General features: G+C 33.0%; 1 long non-coding RNA gene and 2 pseudogenes across 3 annotated transcripts; 2 read left to right on the forward strand and 1 right to left on the reverse strand.

The window, feature by feature from the left end:
• Positions 1-18,376, forward strand: part of LOC146949928 (uncharacterized) — a 30,925-nt pseudogene that overhangs the window by 2,030 nt on the left and 10,519 nt on the right.
• On the forward strand, positions 1,767-2,957 carry LOC146949929 (uncharacterized; annotated as a pseudogene). Its single transcript, XR_015027402.1, has 2 exons — positions 1,767-1,990; positions 2,200-2,957. The product of XR_015027402.1 is annotated as an uncharacterized LOC146949929 (transcript).
• Positions 4,659-9,257, reverse strand: LOC146949930 (uncharacterized). Of its 2 annotated transcripts, XR_015027403.1 has the most exons (8): positions 8,939-9,257; positions 8,664-8,706; positions 7,992-8,084; positions 7,810-7,904; positions 7,096-7,124; positions 6,922-6,983; positions 5,183-5,237; positions 4,659-5,012 (listed from the first exon to the last, which is right to left on the reverse strand). It is a non-coding gene; the product is annotated as an uncharacterized LOC146949930 (long non-coding RNA). The 2 variants fall into 2 exon arrangements; XR_015027404.1 differs by lacking the exons at positions 8,664-8,706; positions 8,939-9,257 and having other exon boundaries at positions 7,992-8,598.

Raw genomic sequence — 18,376 nt, forward strand, 5'->3', positions numbered from 1 at the left:
GGGGGGTTTTCTGAGGCTTGATGTGCCAGATAGGTGGTGATGGAAGTTGAAGGAGAAGGGTTCCTTTTCGGTGAGTTCCATGTATAGGAAATTGGATGAATTGGTGGTGACCGTCCCGTGAACGGAGGTGCAGCTGTCGGCGTTTTCACATATTTGGAAGAGTCCGGCACCGGCAAAGGTGATTGCCTTTTCTTGGAAGCTTCTTCGCGATAGGATACCGACTAGAGCCAACCTATAGAGGAGGCATGTCCTTCCACCGGACTCCACTCTTTCCTGTGTGTTGTATGTTGGGGTTCCGGAAGTGACAGATCATCTTTTCCTCAACTGTGTTATGGCAACAGCAGTTTGGACCAAGCTTCTGTCATGGCTCGGTTTCAATTTTCATCCACCACCGGATTTGTTTCATCTTTGGAAGTGGTGGGATGAGTTGTCAAGGAATAGGAAGATTCGGAAGGGTTATCCGATTATTTGGCACACCGCGGTTTGTACTATTTGGAGAGTTAGAAATGACTTCATTTTCAACAATTCTCCTTTTCCATTGATGAGATGGTGGAGGACATTAAGGTGTTAGCATGGAGGTGGATTTTGAGCCGCTTGAATTTGCCGGTTTGTTTGTACTACGAATGGACTTGGAATCCGCAAGAGTGTCTGGTGCGGTAATGGTGGTTTTTGGGGTCTGTTACACGGGTGCTGCGGCTTTGGTATGCTGCTGTTCTGCTTTTTTGGCTAGGAGTATATGACAGCCTCACTACTATCCTGCTTCTTTGCACCTGGCTGCTGTCCTGTTGCTGGTCTGGTATGCCGGACTGGTTTTTCAGCTGCTGGGGGTTTTTTGGTTCTGTTTTTTCCCTCCCTGCGTGGTGTGCCTAGGTGCTTTTATATTTTAGGCTGTGCTGTTTTTGCGCACTTTCTTGTATCTCAGTTTTGGCCGCGAGTTTTTGTGCGTCTCGCGCAATCTCGACGTGAATAAAATTTCGCTATTTCAAAAAAAAAATATTTGATTTTGGATATGTTGATTTTGTCCATGACATGTAACATTGTTAAATTTTGCTTGAATTGTTAAATTCTGAAGTAATGGCTGCACTGTTAAGCTCTTTTTTGTTACATTCAGCTCTCGAGGAGTGATGATCCTGATTCATTTACTCTGTATTCTTATCGAAGCACAAATTGAATCTGGAGGTAATATTGTTCATTCATGTTTCTTTTTCTTTGAATTATTTGTGTTAAACTGAAAACTCTCTTTCGTTTTCATAAGGATGTGGAAGGTCGTTCTGAGACTGAAAGAGTTCGTTTGATTGCTGTCTCTTGTCTCACCATATCTGCCAAGATGAGGACAAATTCCTTCTCATGTGATCAGTTTTTGGAAAACCTATATGTACGTGTCAATTTACTCCGAATTTTAAGTTATAGTACTTAAATATGTTTGTAGTCGCTATCAAAGCATTGCAGAATTTTCAAATTTAGCAATCTTAATAAAACATTTATTTGTTTTTAGTCTCTAATGGAAGACTAAAAATCGATAAAGTGTATATAACTACTCAACAACAACACCAATTTTCTAAACTCAAATTTTTGGTTGTATAGCAATTCATGAAAGTACGGAGAATTGGTACTCGTACAATATGTAGTTCTTACAGACTGAGCCATGTGTTACCCTTATTTCAAAAAATTCTGTGGTTTTAAACGCCGTAGCATTAATGAGATCATAGTTCAAGCTCAAGGAGGTTAACAGAATTTTCTATGCATTAATGATTTCATACTTCAAGCTCGTTATAATTTGCTATTTCTATGTTTAGTCCAACAGTCATGCTTGGAGAATATATACTAATATTCATTGGAATTTTTCTCTTATTATTCTGCAGAGCACACCTCTGCTCACTACATGCCTTCTCATATTGCAATCTCTGCTTTTCTGGCAGCTGCCAAAACCGAATATCCCTCAAAGTATAGCGAAATTGCAGAAGACATTAAGAGCAAAATTGGCCTTCAAGTATGTTGATTGGAACTTAAGTGCATGGCTTGTTATGTCTAATAGTATCTCTATATTTCTCAAATGACATTAAGAGCAAAACTGTTCCGAGTTTAGGTGTATGAAACAGATATTTACAGAATCAGTGACATAATTAGGCCATTATACCATAAAAATTATAGTAATGAAACGTACAAATTATGTTAAAGTTTTTTTATATGTTCTTCCAGGGGCAGGTGAAGGAATGTGTGAAGAAAATGGTTGATCTTTGCAACAGATTGAACATCCAGATTGAGAGCACTTAATCAGGAACTCGCTCCACCTCAAGTAAATTTGCGGCAGTGCCTGAAGAGGAAATCAAAGAAGCTGGAACATCCGAAGTGTGGACTGGGTTGATCAAGCAAGTACAGGACATGGGAAAGAGGAAGGCTCGGGTGCAGGTGTTGGTGCACGCGGAGGAGTTGCCTGATGATGAAGTAAGGGTTGCAAGTGGCAACGAGGTAATGGTAGCCGATACATCTGATAAAAAAGATGTAGAAGAAACAAGTCTGGCCAAGGGCAAGGGCAAGGCAGTGGATGTTGATGATGATAAAGCCAGGGTTGAGTCTATAATCCAAAGATCATTGGCAAAGGAGCCACGGATAGAGAGATCGATTTCAGAGATTGCAGAGGTTGTAGTGCCAAAGAAGCTGATGAACTTTGAGCTGAAATGGCCCACTGATGTTCCATCACTCGAAGAAGAAGAAATACAAGACGCTCAGCCACGACAGTCATTTGGCTGCATAATCTGTTAGTTCTGGTTCAGCAAATCTTACAGACTACAACTTTTTCTGGCTCAAGTAATTTTCATTTGGCTTTGGCTTTGGATCGTGCCTGGTATAAAATGCTCTGGTAGTTTCTTTAGCAGTTCAAACTATCGCTATTATTACCATTGAAATTGACTTTTTATACTTTTCTAATTGAATTCTCACACATCTTTCAACGTTCTAAGCTCTTTTTAGTTAGTTATCTCATTGTGTACTGGTTAGTTATCCATAAATTTCACAAGCTAAACTCATGATTACTGATACCAGAAACTTCATCAATTGATTCATTGTCTTGTATGAGCACAAGAAACGTCATATATTATAAACTAAGGGTATGATTAGGAGTTGGTTTTTAGCTAGACTTTTATCTGAGATTTTAAAAATTTGAAGGGATGACATGATAATTGCATGATATTTCAAATTTTCAATCACTATTTTAATTGATTTTTGAAACATTATATAATTTTTCTAATTTAGAAATAAAAAATAAGTCTTCTCCCTCTCTAAAACTCAACTCTAATTAAACATGGTTTAATATTCTATATGTTAACAAATTATTTTAAGGAAAACAAATTACTTTTCAAGAAATGTATTTCGGTGCAAAATTAGATTAATCATGTACTAATAGTGTATTACTGTCAAAAAAATATATGTACTAATAGTGTAAAAGATATACAGTTAATCATATCTCACTAATATGTGTGTTATTAAGCTATTTTTTATCCCTTAGAAAAAATTTATTTTTTATAATATTTGTTCAAACATCTATATGATAGAATACAATTAGATGTCTTGACCAAAAAAAAAAAAAAAGAATACAATTAGATGTATATAAAATTTATTCACATTGTTTGTGTAAGTAGTTATTTTTTCCGTGGGAAGTAGTCTTTTTTTCTGTCCTAGTGACTAAAAATTCACCTCTAAGATGAATAAATGGGCAATCGAGTTTGAATTCTGATTTCTGCATATATAATGCAAGATCCCTACTAAGTGAGTTAACATCGTGGTAACTGGGGATAGTTTTTTTTTTTTTTTTAACAATAGCTTTCGAAAGTAGTTAAATTCATAAAGTATGACTTCTATTATTTTAACTACAATTTCAGTTTGCCTCTGCTTTCTACAACGAATCATATCCGTCTTTTGCTTTTTTTGTAGTTCGAATTTGAAGGTTTACTAGTATTTCTACCCGTGCAACGCACGGGCAAACTGATTTTCTGTGGAGTTAACAACTTATTACTATGAACGTACCGCTAAAATACAAACATATATTTTAGTTATTAGACAAATTGGATTATGTTGTCATCATAAAATTAAAGACGTAATCGTTTGACATATAGTTCAATTTAATTTAAAGTAATTAAATATCACTGACCAATAATAATTAATGACTACTTATGTTATAAAGACACAAAAAAGTAGTCAATACTTTGAAGAACAATTAATCCAAAAAACATAATCCTTATAAATTAAACTCTGAGATATTGCAAGTGGACTTAAATGGGTGTGGTTCCTAATGAATGATAGATGATAACATTGCAAGTGATATTGCACAAATTTTACAACTTATTAAAACGATGGCGAGTTTTATAACACAAAATCCGGCTATTTAGATACCGTGTTGATTTGCATCTTTCACTCATGAAATAGAAAAGAAACCGAGCATTAGGAAAGTTCATATTCAAATAATCATTACAAAGCAGAAATAGAAGAAAAATACAAAAATTACAGAGGAAAGGTAGTTGACATTGCCTCAAAATATAAACCGACAAAGTAAGAAAGGAAATATGAGATGCATTCAAAAATGAGTCCTGCAAAATTCGATTATAATATTGATACTTGCAAGAGATATGAACTATTAATATCCAAGCGTATACATAGGTTCATGAGAAACGAACATTTGGTCTTTATATATAGATGTTGATATGGAAGCTAAAACGATATTCACAGGTTTACTTTCTTTTAAATTACTTATAAGTATTAAATTTGAAAGCTATATCAGTGTACACATTTTATTGGTTTGATTCTTCACAGTTATTCTGCCTCAAAATTTGCAAGTGACATTTGATTTGAGGATAAAGAGGTAGCTTCAGTTGAACCCTTTTCCAGTATAAATCGCGGAGCCTCCACACAAATAACCCCACATGTATGCATCGTATGACTTGAGAAGAAAGGCACGTCTCGAATAAATGTGTATCTAGTAGTTGCAATGGCATGTTTGCAATCCAGAGTCTCCAATCCTAAAGCCGTGACACAATTCAAATAGGTAAAACTATATAACAATTATACTTAAATGTCCAAAAAGGTTGAGAGAGTGTTATGGGTTGTAAAACCCCTTAATATTATTCCCACTAATTATCTCCAATGTTATTATGTCATGGTATTTTTCTCGAGTATAAAACAAAGTTACCTTATGGTTTATATCTTGAATAAAAATATTTATCTCTTCGACAAAGCTTCAACATCTGCAAAAATGTAAAAGAAGAATCAGACAATAAAAGGCAATGTCAATTTCGGCCATAAGGTAACTTGAAGGCAACACTAAAATCCTTCATGGACAATTTATTTAGTGGTATATCTGCTAGTTTCTAATAAAAGAGATACAAAAGATGATCTTCAACAATCAACAATACAAAACGAATGTCCTTCGAAGAATCATATTAAGAGAGAAGAGGACCTCATTTACTGAATTGGATACCATAACTCTAACAAATAGGGACTGACCCCAACAACTTAAACTAAAAACAGCAGATCATGTCAGATTAAGAAAATAAATAGTGACTATCAACAAAGAAAACTACTTTGATATTACACCATACTTCCAGAATATGTAATGAGTGGGTCAAAAAACTAACTAACTATTAATGATAATAAGGGCCGTTCTTAGAAACGTAAAATGTCAATACTTTTTAAACTATCTAATAAATAGTATCGTAATGTGTCAAAAGTAAGAAACAAATTCAGTGATACTTCCAGAATGTCAATACTTTTTAAACTATCTAATAAATAGTATCGTAATGTGTAAAATGTCAATACTTTTTAAACTATCTAATAAATAGTATTGTAATGTGTCAATACTTCCAATCAAAAGTAAAAAAAAACATGTATCTCCATATGTTGACACACTACTGACTAATAGTATGAACACTATTAAGCTGTGATTAGTGTTAGTGCAGATAATCTAATTATTGATAGTTGCAAATGAATATAATCATAGTCCGGCAAAAATTATATCATTTAGCTGACTATACTAAATGAAAATAGATCAGATCCACAAATATGGTTAGAAAATAGGATTATTGTTAAACTGAAAAAGAGGCTTATCAAATGAAGTCCTCTCTTGCAAAAAAGAAAAGCCCAAATGAAAAATAGTAAAGTCTCATTTTATCTTAAGCTTGCCGCACAGTATCATATTAGACCCTATAGTAAAGAGAGACAAATAAAATTATTCAACATGTGGATATACTCAATCACTCATGATTATCAATTGACATGTCTTGTTCATCACTATTAATTAATAACCAAGGGCATCGCAGACATACTCGTTTTAAAGCACATCAAAGAAAATCCAAAATTAAAATAAGAAAATTACTAAAAAGTTAAAGCCAGTGTGACCATCCAGTAGCTAATTCACATCACCAAACATCAAGCAGTACTTCTATCTAATGTAGATTTTAATTATATTCCTCTCAAGATAAAATTCTTTTCATTTCTAATTTATGGTTAACTGAACATTTCTTATATACTTCATTTAATTAAAGAAACAAAAAGCAGATACAATTATGTCATCGTCATGTTAGCAATCATCAATGATTCAACTTGAAAATTCTGTGTGCCTTAAACAACCTTAAATTTTATTGATAAATTGATGCACTAAATTTCAGCATCAACTACATAAACGATAGTTGCCATTATTAATAGAGATGAAAATAAATTCTTATTTCAACTAAAAAAATAGACAAAACGGTTACCAGTGCGAAGAAAATTTAGAAAATGGCCTTCTACAAAATCTTTGATATAGCATCATGGATTAAGCATAAAACCAGCAAGGCAAATCACAAAAAGCTAATGCCAAAAAAATGCACACCTTTGATCAACTACAATGAAAAAAAATGCAAAGAAATGAACCAAAAGACAAAGGAACCTAACCTGAAATTTGTATATTACTGAACCTCACATGCATAAGCTAGTAGTTTTCTAATAAATTGATCCTGCAACAAAGGCAGCACTTGTTATGAGTGAAAAAACCTCCACATCATAAAACCATTTAATTAAACTTCAAATAAGCTGCATCAAGACTGAAAAGAATACAAAATATATTACCTTTCCATCACAACTGAAAAGAATTGAACCTGTAACAAAAATACATATAAATGAAGTGTTAGTTCATTCATAAGAAAATTAGAATTCCAAATAACTTAAAGCGAAACCTACATTAAACAATTTCAGTGAAAAAAAACTTTTGGATAATTGATACTTCAATTGAAAAATTGATACAAAATATAATGGTAAAACATAAAAATTGAAACAAAATGAATGAAAGGAAAAACTTCATAAAAAATTCTCATAAATAAAAGAAAACAAAATGAAACTAACAACTCACAAATTTTCAAAAAACAAATCATGCAGCAAAAACTCATAGTGCTTATAAGAAGTTGATTATGCTCTTAGCACACTTCACAAAAGAAGCTAATAGGGTGAGAAAACTGATCCTTTACCAAAGAAAGAATTATCTAGTCTCAAATATAATTGACTTCATTGATCAAAAAAGAAATTGACAAATCTAGTCTAATAAATAATTGACCAAAAATTAGCAAATTACTTCTCAAAGTCTTGTATGTATTAAGCATGAAAGCTAATTGACTTAATTGTTGAGTTACTCTTGTGTAGGACAGGATAAGAAAAATCAAAATGCAAATTCAGACACATTCAAAATAAATAAAGACAGAAGTAACCCTCAAAAAGAGACTTAAGTTTTCAAACAGTATTCATATTTAATCCTGATCTTGTGCCTATTTGTTTGTGTTTAGAATTTACCTCTTCAGCACTCATCATCAACATACTTTGAACCATTATCAAACTTCTCTCCAATTTTTTAATTTAACTTTCATTTTCAAATCATCGTTCTTCACCTGCATTTGGTAACAACAAAAGGAATTATAAATGTCCCATTAAAATCAATCAATGTCCCATTAAAATCAATCAATGTTTCCCATTACCTCTTATAGATACCCTGAATTTATGCAAAAAAAGGAAGGGATGTATTTTTCACCTTCATCCCTTTTGAATTTCTGAAAAAGCAATGAAAGGTGCTGCACACAAACCAAGAAATTAAAGGAAGTAGAGTGATAAACATCTCATAATTAAGTGAGAAGGAAATGATTCAAACACATGTGAAAACTTTATAACCAACAAAATTGTAACTTTTAAATAACAAAATCACTATTAGTCTATAAGTTTGAAGACAAAGAGCTCATTAGGATAAATCTGAAATATGTGATTACATCTTCATCCCCAAAATTTGAAGTTTTTTTATTTGAGATATTTCCTCAAACGCTTTGTTGTGAGTGCTCAATTTCACAATGAAAATAAAATAAAATGATATGCAAATTTTTTTGTTAATCTAAACACTAAAATAAGACAGATTCAACACCAATTTAAGACCAAATGACCAAAACAACAAAATTTGTATTTCATTAAAATTTGATAAAATCAACAAAATACTAATTATAACAATTTCATCAATTCACAATTTATAGCCTACAACAAATAAAGTTGCATTTCAAATTTATAATGATTAAGGTTATTCACAAAATTATACAAACAGTTTGTATTCACAAAATTAAAAATGTTAGAACAGAGAGCATTTGTCTGAGAAAAAAAAAATGTACCTCAAACTACTGCAAATGCTGAGAAATTAATGTTATTGCCTTCCTGTAACAAAACGCAAACAATGATATTAAAATTTGGTACGCAAACATTGATATTGAAATTTAAAATCAACTCAAAACTCACTACCAATGATGAAAATTCCAGATCAAAAATAAAAAATTGATATTTTCGAACTGTAACAAAGATAAACCAGAGAGACAGAGTAGTTCTATAATCTTAACATAACATTAGATCAGGAATCAAAAAAACGAAAAAATGGATTTGGAATTCTTACTTTCGCCGCCTGTCATATTACTTAGTCATTCCGGTACGGTGGATTTGTTGCTCTGATCAAGGAAAAAATGAGTGGGTTTTGTAGAGGATGAGGAGAGAAAGATGATGGTGGTTTTATTTTTATGTGATGAGTGTTGTTCCATGCTTGTATATTTTTGGCCGGAGTTGATCGGAAATGAAGAAAGAAGGTAGAGAGAAAAGGGTTTCATGGAGGGAGGGTGAGAGAAACGTGAGTGAGTGTGAGGAAGAAAGAGAAAGTTATGTTGAGTTTGTGTGTTAGATAGAATATGAGGAAAAAAAGGAAAGAAGTTTAGAGTGGATGAGACATAAAGGATATAGAAAGTGATGTTTGTTGGGATAAGAGAAAATGTAGGAGGGAAAAAATAATTTGAAAAATTTTGAAATTTGAATTTTGAATTGAAGAGAGAAAATGTGTGATAATGATATTTTATTGTTTGTAAATGCTTAAAATGGCAAAAGTAAAATTATTTTTTAATGATGATGTGACATGTAGTGGCTTGAGGATGTGACACATTGGATTGTTGCAAATTTTTTTGCTATTTGTTGTTCCATGCTTGTATATTATTAAGATACCCCACGCCAAATACTTTGCCAGTTAAATATGTAGCTAGATTATTAAACCTATTTTTTAAATAATAATGGAGAGTACAGAATTATCGTAAAAAAGGAATCGGTCGAGTACAAAAAAATATATATACATTGACTTGGTATGTGTTTGGTCTGGCTTTTGGTTTAACGCAGCCGTGCGGTGAAACAAAAGTTAGGAAATCCAGCTTCACAAAATCACAATAAACATTCCATCGGGACACGATATTTAATATTCTAATGCGGAACCAAACATTGTCTTAATGTGTTAAGATATAGACTAAAGAAATTATCAATTATTTGCAAAAAAAAAAAAAAAACTATGATTTTTTTAACTAAAAATAAATATATGATTATCTAGAATAGATCAGTGTTTACTTCGAAAAAAATTAATAAATAATTTATAAACAGTTAGGCGTGATAATAAATAATTAAAAATTTGTTATCTCTCGTTCTCCATTTAAAATTGCGTGTCATTTAAAATTTCTTCATGAAGACAATAGTCAACTTCACGAGTGAAGTAATTTACTCTCTCCGCTTTAAAATGAGTGTCGCTTTAGTCAATTGCACACAGATTAAGGAATGAAATAAAGTAGTCAAATATCATAGCAATTTTACCAAATTATCCTAATCAACTATTGATTTGTTTTTCATTAAAGAAAAAATAATACTTTGGAAGTAGTGTAACATAGTATTAATTGAAGGGTACAATTGAAAAGAAAAAATTATTATTGCATTAGAAACTGAAAGTGACATTCATTTTAAAACAATTTTTTTTTGCTAAAACGACACTCATTTTGAAAGGGATGGAGTAATAAATTGTTCACTAAACATCAAGTATCATCATTGCTATAAATACACAAGAATTTGATGAGTTTATAAAGTCGCAATCAATTTGAAGTGAGGTATAATAAATTGAATACTTCGAATAGTTACATTTATTTATTTATTTTTAAAAATTGAATCTTTATCTAGTAAATAGTTAGTAAAGTGGAGTATCAAGGGTTGATATTTTAAGGCATCCATAGCTCCATTGCTTGATGCTACTATCCAACAAGCTTTAGTTGTTGCACTCACGTGGAACTTGTAAAGAATTTTGTTCTCCATCCAGCACTTTTCGCTCGCGTCCTGAAACCATTTCCAAAATATCCATGTGTTAGTTAACTAACACAAGTGTAAAAAAAGTGACTTAATTTTTTATACATGCGTGACTTAAGTCACGCTACACAAGTTAACTCACGCAAGGTATAATACCTGCGTGAGTTAACTCACGCTAGTTTTAAAATCCCAAAAGCATGGCTCTGTATCTTCATGTTTTCCTGACTGCCTGCCTGTCCACATCAACTTAGTCATCATTTATTAGGCTTACGCCCTCTGTCATAAAAAAGGTTATCTAGACAAGATGAAATGTCTATCATGATTCTTCCAAAACAGTGCAGCAAACGAAACATGATTCATGTGTTTGATTGGATACATTGGCTCTAAATTATAAAAGCACTCAGTTATAGAAAAATTATATTATCATCAGTTAAAGTAAATTTAAATTTTAAGAACCAAAAATTATCACGACACTTTATTGAGCAAAATAGACTTATGTTATCAATAGATTTATTAGAATTTTTTAACAATTTGCTAGGAATCAAACTCAACTAATCAGTTCAGATTTAAGAGAGTTCAATAAAAGGAAATTCGTCAACTAGATAATAAATGATTATATCATTTATATAGTAAAAACTAAATTCAATTAGCATACTTTCACAACTAGTATATATAGAGCCATGCTTTTGGGATTTTAAAACTTGCGTAAGTTAACTCACGCAGGTGTTATACCCTGCGTGAGTTAACTCATGTTGCGTGACTTAAGTCACGCATGTGTAAAAACTAAGTCCCGTTTTTTTACACTTGCGCTAGTTAACTAGCGCAGGGGTATTTTGGGAATGGCTGCAGGGCGCGAGCGAAAAGTGCTGGGTGGAGAGCAAAATATAGGACCCGGATCGATTTATGAGTAGGGTATGGATTTTATTGATAGAATTTTGCTCTACACCCAACACTTTTCGCTCGCGCCCTGCAGCCTTGCCAAAAATACCCCTGCGTGAGTTAATTCACGCAGTGTGACTTAACTCACGCAGAGTTTCAAATTCCAAAAGTGGAGAGTTTTGTGCTTGTGCCTTTCATGCACTTGATATTTTGGTGCAACCTCTACTTTAGGCGAATGAAATGAGTAGAAAAGTAGCAAGTATGATTCAATTTCAGTACTGTATGATCATCACCACACCCCCTCATTGGGTTTTCTAATTACTCATTTAGTGGACAGACATATATCATTGTCGGCAAAGCCTTACAAAAAGCTTAGTACACTGCTTGCCAACTAAAAGTTCATTCTCTCTCTTTCATTTTTATCTCTCTTCATCATGCCATGCCATGGTATTAGTATATATGAAATGGATAACTCCACTATATTTCATGCACTTGAGATAACCTAGATTCGTAAATAGCTACGTGGATGTATATAATAATTCGTATTTCCAGAAGTGTAATGTTATGAAGATACTACTTTAGCTTCAATGATTATGCTTGTTGAACATCATCTCAAAAATAAATGGTTTGTGTACCAGCGTGAGTTAACTCACGCTGAGTATAATGTCTGCGTGAGTTAACTCACGCAGCATGATGTTGGGTTTAACACTTGCGTGAGTTAACTCATGCAGCGTGAGTTAACTCACGTAGGGGTATTTTTGGCAAGGTTGCAGGGCGCAAGCGAAAAGTGCTGGGTGTAGAGCAAAATTCTTACATGAGACATTGGGTGATTTTAAAGTTGGATTAAGAAACCACGTGTTTTGTTTTCCAGGTGAAAGAGGGTGAGAAAAGCAAAACTAGGTGCGGTCGAAATTTTTGCACCAATTGATTGGAATGAAGACATGGCATGTGTCTCGAAATGACCGTTGCACCAATTGATTGGAATGAAGACATGGCATGTGTCTCGAAATGACCGTGAGGTGTCAAAGAGATTCCCTTTTCTGCGTGCATTTTCTCTTTAGGATCATGCAATACTCTCCTTAAAAAAAATTCTCATTTGAATTTTGTATAATTAGTTGGGTTAATTCTAATGATAGAATTATATAATTTATCAAATAAACATTGTAAATAACTCATGAAGAACATTTCCTTTTATTTTATTTTTTGAGGTGGAATTAACTCACAATTGCTAAATGCACAGATCAATACACAAAACGTGTGAGAGATTCTAATGTGGTCTAGTTGGTTGTAGGCATATAATACATGACTGCCCGGCCAATTGTTTTTTGATAAGCCAGCTATGTTATAGCCGTTATCAGTGTGTAACTCAGAGTTTTTCGAATTTTTTGTGCAAAACGACAATATATATGTGAAGCAAAAAAACTAATATAATCAAACGGTTCTAGCAACAACATTCAATCAAGAACCAATGTGACAACATAAGTGTGTAGCAAATTCAAACAATCAATCAAACCACAAGATAAAGAGAGGAGCACATATACAAAATTTGTTTACCTAGTAGATCAAAATTGACCTAGGTACGGATAAAGGAATGACTTTTCTATTCTCTATCAAGGAGTCTTTCATGCGCCTAATATATTTAACATCAAAGTTTAAATGGAGTTGAATTGAATTTGTGAAGAATGAGTATTATGTGAACTTTTAATTACCACCTTGAGGATAAGGTGTTTGTGCAAGACCAATGGAATGTAATGAGATTTTTCTCTTCCCCCAGCACATTTTGCTCGCGCCCAACATGATTTCCAAATATATCCATGCGTGAGTTAAGTCACGCACCACTGAACCTTTGCGCGAGTTAACTCACGCAAGTTGGCCGGTGGTCAAAACTGAAGAACAAACATTTTTTTCACTTTAGTCAGGTTTTCAACATTCAATTTACACATTTTTAACTACTTTTACACGTTTTTTTGACCACATTTATGGTAGATACAAATTAGGTTATCATTCCTACCTATAAATACCCTCACAAACATCCTCTTTTCCTCACATTATCTCCTCCCACTCTCTCACCCTCTTTCTCTTCTTTTTTGCTTCTATAGTCTCTAGGCTCTTTATACCCCTTTAGGTATATAGTAGTAGCTCTTGGGGGAAATAATGGTCGGTCGGGTTGGGGAAAAAGACATCATCCCTTGAGGTAAAATTAGGTTTGCTTCCTTTTACTCCCAAATTTTTTTTACCGTGGGTAAAAAGAATCATCATGGGGGTATAAAAGGAACCAAATTTAAATTTACCTCAAGGGATCTTGATGTCTTTTTCCCCAACATGACTGATCACTATTTTCCCCAAGAGCTATTGTTATATACCGAAGAGGGTAAAAATAACTTTTTACCCCAAGAGGGTAAAAAGATAATAAGTAGATCAGTGAATTCAAATAAAATATATGTATTAATTATTGTAATGTTTGAATGATATTAATAAAACGTGAGTTATATTTATTAATTTTATTTTTTATTTGTATTTATATTTGCATTTATTTTATGTTTATGATTATGTATTGAATAAATAATTATTGAATAAATAAAATCGAATTTATTTTCTAATTTTGTATTTAATGAATAAATAAATTAGAATAAATATTGAATTAGAATAAAATCGAATAAATTTTCTAATTTCGAATTTATTTTAAGTGCATAAATAAATTAAAATATAGCAAATAAATAATTTAGAATAAAATGAACAAATAATTTAGAATAAAGTGAACAAATAATTTAGAATAAAGTAAATAAAATATTTTAGAATAAAGTAAATAAAATAATTTGAAAATAGTAAATAAATTAAAAAAAAAAAGCCACTATGTGTCACTTAACTCACGCCACTCAACTTAACTTGCGCATTATCTTACATCTGCGCTAGTTAACTAGCGAAGGGGCATTTTGAGCATGGCTGCAGGGCACGAGTGTTTTGTGTTGGGGGAAGAGCAGAAATCATATAATGAATGAATGGTCAATACAAGTCAAATAGAATATTATTAGATCCAAGCCCATAAAAGGATACGAGTCACATGTTTTTGGAAGGATTTAGATATGATGAATCATATGTGAAATTGTTAGAATATCAAAGCTATAAATAAGTGAGTGGTCATTGTAATCATATTCAAATGAAAGAATGAAGAATTAGTTTGTTAGATTAGTCTTAGTTATAGTTTTATTCTCCCTTTTAGAATATTTTCTCTCTCATTTATGAACAACCAAAAAAATTGTTCATAATAATTGGTGCTTTCATTGAGAGTGTAAAATTCAATTCCACTCCATTTAGACTTTGATGTTAAACATATTTGGCGCATGGCGGAGTCATTACAAATGATATAAAAAAATTACAAACACTGAATTTCAACAACCCTAATTTCAACTTCTTTGTGTTCATTCTCTCAATCCACATTAAGATCTCTCAAGAAGACAAGAGAGAAGCATGAATCATCCCCCCCCCCCCCCCCCCCCCCGCCCTACCTACCTATCGATCGACCGATATATATAATGTGTTTCTGTTATACCCTAATTTTGGACCTAAAAATACTAGTTCAATTCTTCTTTTCTTGCATTTCAAGTCATTTGATATGCCTCTGAGTAATCACATCTTTCTCTGCATTTTATTTCAATATTGTTTGCAAAATTCATGAAAAAGGGTATTTTAGTCATTTCCTGCATTCAACTCATTTTAATCCTTGAAAATTGTTTGAGTCTTTTAAATTGGTTTGTATAAGTCCTTGTTTCAATCTCATGTAAAAATCCATTTCAAAAAATATCAGTTGAGTCATTTTTTTTAGTCATTTTAGCCCCTAGGGGCATTTTAGTCATTTCCCATGATAAAATCTCTTTCAATCTTTAAAAATTTGTTTGAGTCCTTCCAAGTAGTTTGGATAAGTCCCCATTTTAATTCTATGTCAAAATCCAGTTCAAAAATTGCATTTAAAGTCATTTCGAGTCAATTTCGCCCCTAGGGGCATTTTAGTCTTTTCATGTGTTAAAGCCCTGTTTAAATTCTAAAAATTGTCTCTGAGTCTTGTATAAGTTCTTGCTTTAATTTCCTGTTAAAAATCCATTTTAAAATTTCATCTGAGTCATTTTTAGTCGTTTTAAGCCTCCAGGGGTATTTTGGTCATTTCACATAAAATTGCTGATTCATTTTAATCTGCTTTGTTGTTTTAATCGTCTCGCTTTACGTTAATTTTCAATTTACTTTTTCAATTCAATTTTAGTTTTAATTTTTCATTTTGGTCCTTGTACTTTTGTTATTTGCATTTTAATCCCTTTTTAAGTTTGTTAGAGTCCAAGTGCCATGTGTCCAAATGCTATTGGTCCTTAAGAGTTTGTTACAAGTCCAAGTACACATGACATTGTCTCATTGGTCCAAGCTTACCACATCACCTATATAAGTCAAAGTTGGTCAATTTTCAACACACCAATCATTATCACACTTTTCACAAAATTCACCAAAAAGTCACAAAATAAATTTTCTTTTCTTCCCTCTTTCTTCTCTTCTCTCACGTGACAAAAAACACCACCACCATAACTAACTCTTTTTCTCATCTTCCACCACCACAACAAACTACAACCTCCACCTTCAACCACCACTCTAACCACCCTAACAACTTCTCACCACCACTCTAACTACCCTTAACCACCACCAAAACCACCCTAACAAACTTTCCTCCACCACAAACCACCACCTCTAACCTCCATAACCACCATTTTCAACCTCTAATCACTACAATCTTCAACAACCTTCATCATTTCTTTTCTGGATTCACCTTTTAGCATCAACAACATCTTCAAAATCTGCATTCAACTATCATCACAATCAACCGTTCATCATCATCTCGACGCTTCCGTTTCCAAACGAATTCAACACCATAGCTGAAATCAAAGCCGGTCTTAACAACGCAATTCACGACGACGGTGACGGTAGCAGATCGGAAACAAGACAGAACCAACAACTGCTGCCGAATCCAGAATCGGCGCTTGAAACGTGACGGTAACGGGATCGAACAAGAAGAAGAAGCGAAGAAGAAAGGAAAAGGAACCGCAGCTCACAATTTGAACCAGGTTCGTTCGCGATTCGTCCACTTTGGCAACTCTTTTCTTCCGAATTTCATTGTTAGATCTGCTCCATTTGTTTGTTGCTTTGCGAAGTTCGGTTTCGAAAACGTGTAGTTGAGCGAAAGAGGTTAGGAATCCGTTTTTGTTTTGATTGTGTGGACTTCCGACGGCGGCGCCGCCACTCTAGGGTGGCTGGCCACCGCGTCGGATATTTGAAGAAGATGAAGGTCTTCATCTTTGTTGTGTTTCCAGAAAGTGCAGAGGGAAAGAAGATTTCGGTGAGGATGTGTAGGAAAATGATGAAAAACCAATAAAAATTCTTTATATATGTGTCCATAAACCCGTGGATCCAATCCAGACCCAAGCCATGACCCATAACCCGCTCCATTACCCCATATCCCTCAGGCCTGGTTGTTTTTTTTAGGCCCATAGCTGATTTCCCTTGTTACTGCGTGCTGTTACTACGCGCACCCCCCTCCCCTGTGTGTTCTTGGTAATATCTCGCTGTTTACACCCCCCGCATGTTTCAAAATCTTTGATAAAATTCCTAAAAAAAATTCATGTATTCTTGATCATTTTTTTTGTGTTTTTCTGTGTTAAATCTTGATTAAAAAATATGTAGTATTTTCTTGTTAAGGGTTTACCATTTTTTGTTGAAAATCGTGAAATCTACATGTGTTTGTGTCCAAAAATTCTCTAAAAAAAAACTCCAAAAATTTTCATACACATTCCTTGATAGTTTTGTGGTATTTTTGTGATAATTGTTGCATGTTAAAATTGATAAAAATATATGTGGAGTTTTCTTGTGATTTTATGTTACTTTTTGATAATTTCTTGTGGAAATTTCGCATGTTCTTGATCCCAAAGTCTTGCTATGGTATATTGATCCTTATTGTGAGAGTTTGCAACGTGTATACCCCTGATTTAGAGTTGTTCCTTACTGTTTTGAAGTGTGATTTGTTAGTTCCTTGTGTTATAAGTCATGGGAATAACTCTATGTGGAATTAAAGTGTAAAATAGGCCTAAAAGTGCTTCATAATTGCTTAGTTTAATACTTCTCTCTAATCCTCATGGTTAAAATTGAAGTGGAACCTTTAAAAATTGATTGAAATATGAGGGTTAGGAGTGGTGAATTGGCTTTGCTTTTGTGGTCAAGTTTTGGGTATGTTTTGCCTTTGTTTTGGTGTATCTTGAAGTTTTGTGATGTTTACTTGATTACATCTTCTTACCATATTACATACTATGCTACTAACCATTTTGTTCATCATTTCATAAAGCATCCCCATCTCATCTCATATTCACTTTATTTCTTGCAATTTAATTTGTACCAAGACTTAGAATGTAAAGATTTAGGAGTTCTTGTAATATTTTACTTTCATGCAATTTAAATTTCTTGCAAGACCATAGAATGTATCTAGGCCAATGATGTAAAGGACAATGGACTCTAATAATGTACACCGACACAAGCACCGACACATGCACACACACCACTTTAGCTATATAGTTAGAATATGCATGTTTAGATGTATGTTTAGGATTGTATGTTTAGATGAATGTTTAGGCCTTATACTTAGAAAAATCAATTTCCCAAAAAATATGAACCAACTTCACTCAAACCCTTTTTCAAAATAAACCTTGGGATCAAAATCCCATTGTATTTTCCTTTTCCATTTTCTTAATCAAATTTCAATGAAAAATAACCATACTTAGACCACACTTTGCAAATAACTAATCAAACCCCACTTTTTCTTAAATCTCAT

Source organism: Medicago sativa, chromosome 2, assembly GCF_051527215.1.
Source record: "Medicago sativa cultivar Bolivia chromosome 2, Bolivia_mono, whole genome shotgun sequence".
In the NCBI taxonomy this organism is placed as follows: domain Eukaryota; kingdom Viridiplantae; phylum Streptophyta; class Magnoliopsida; order Fabales; family Fabaceae; genus Medicago; species Medicago sativa.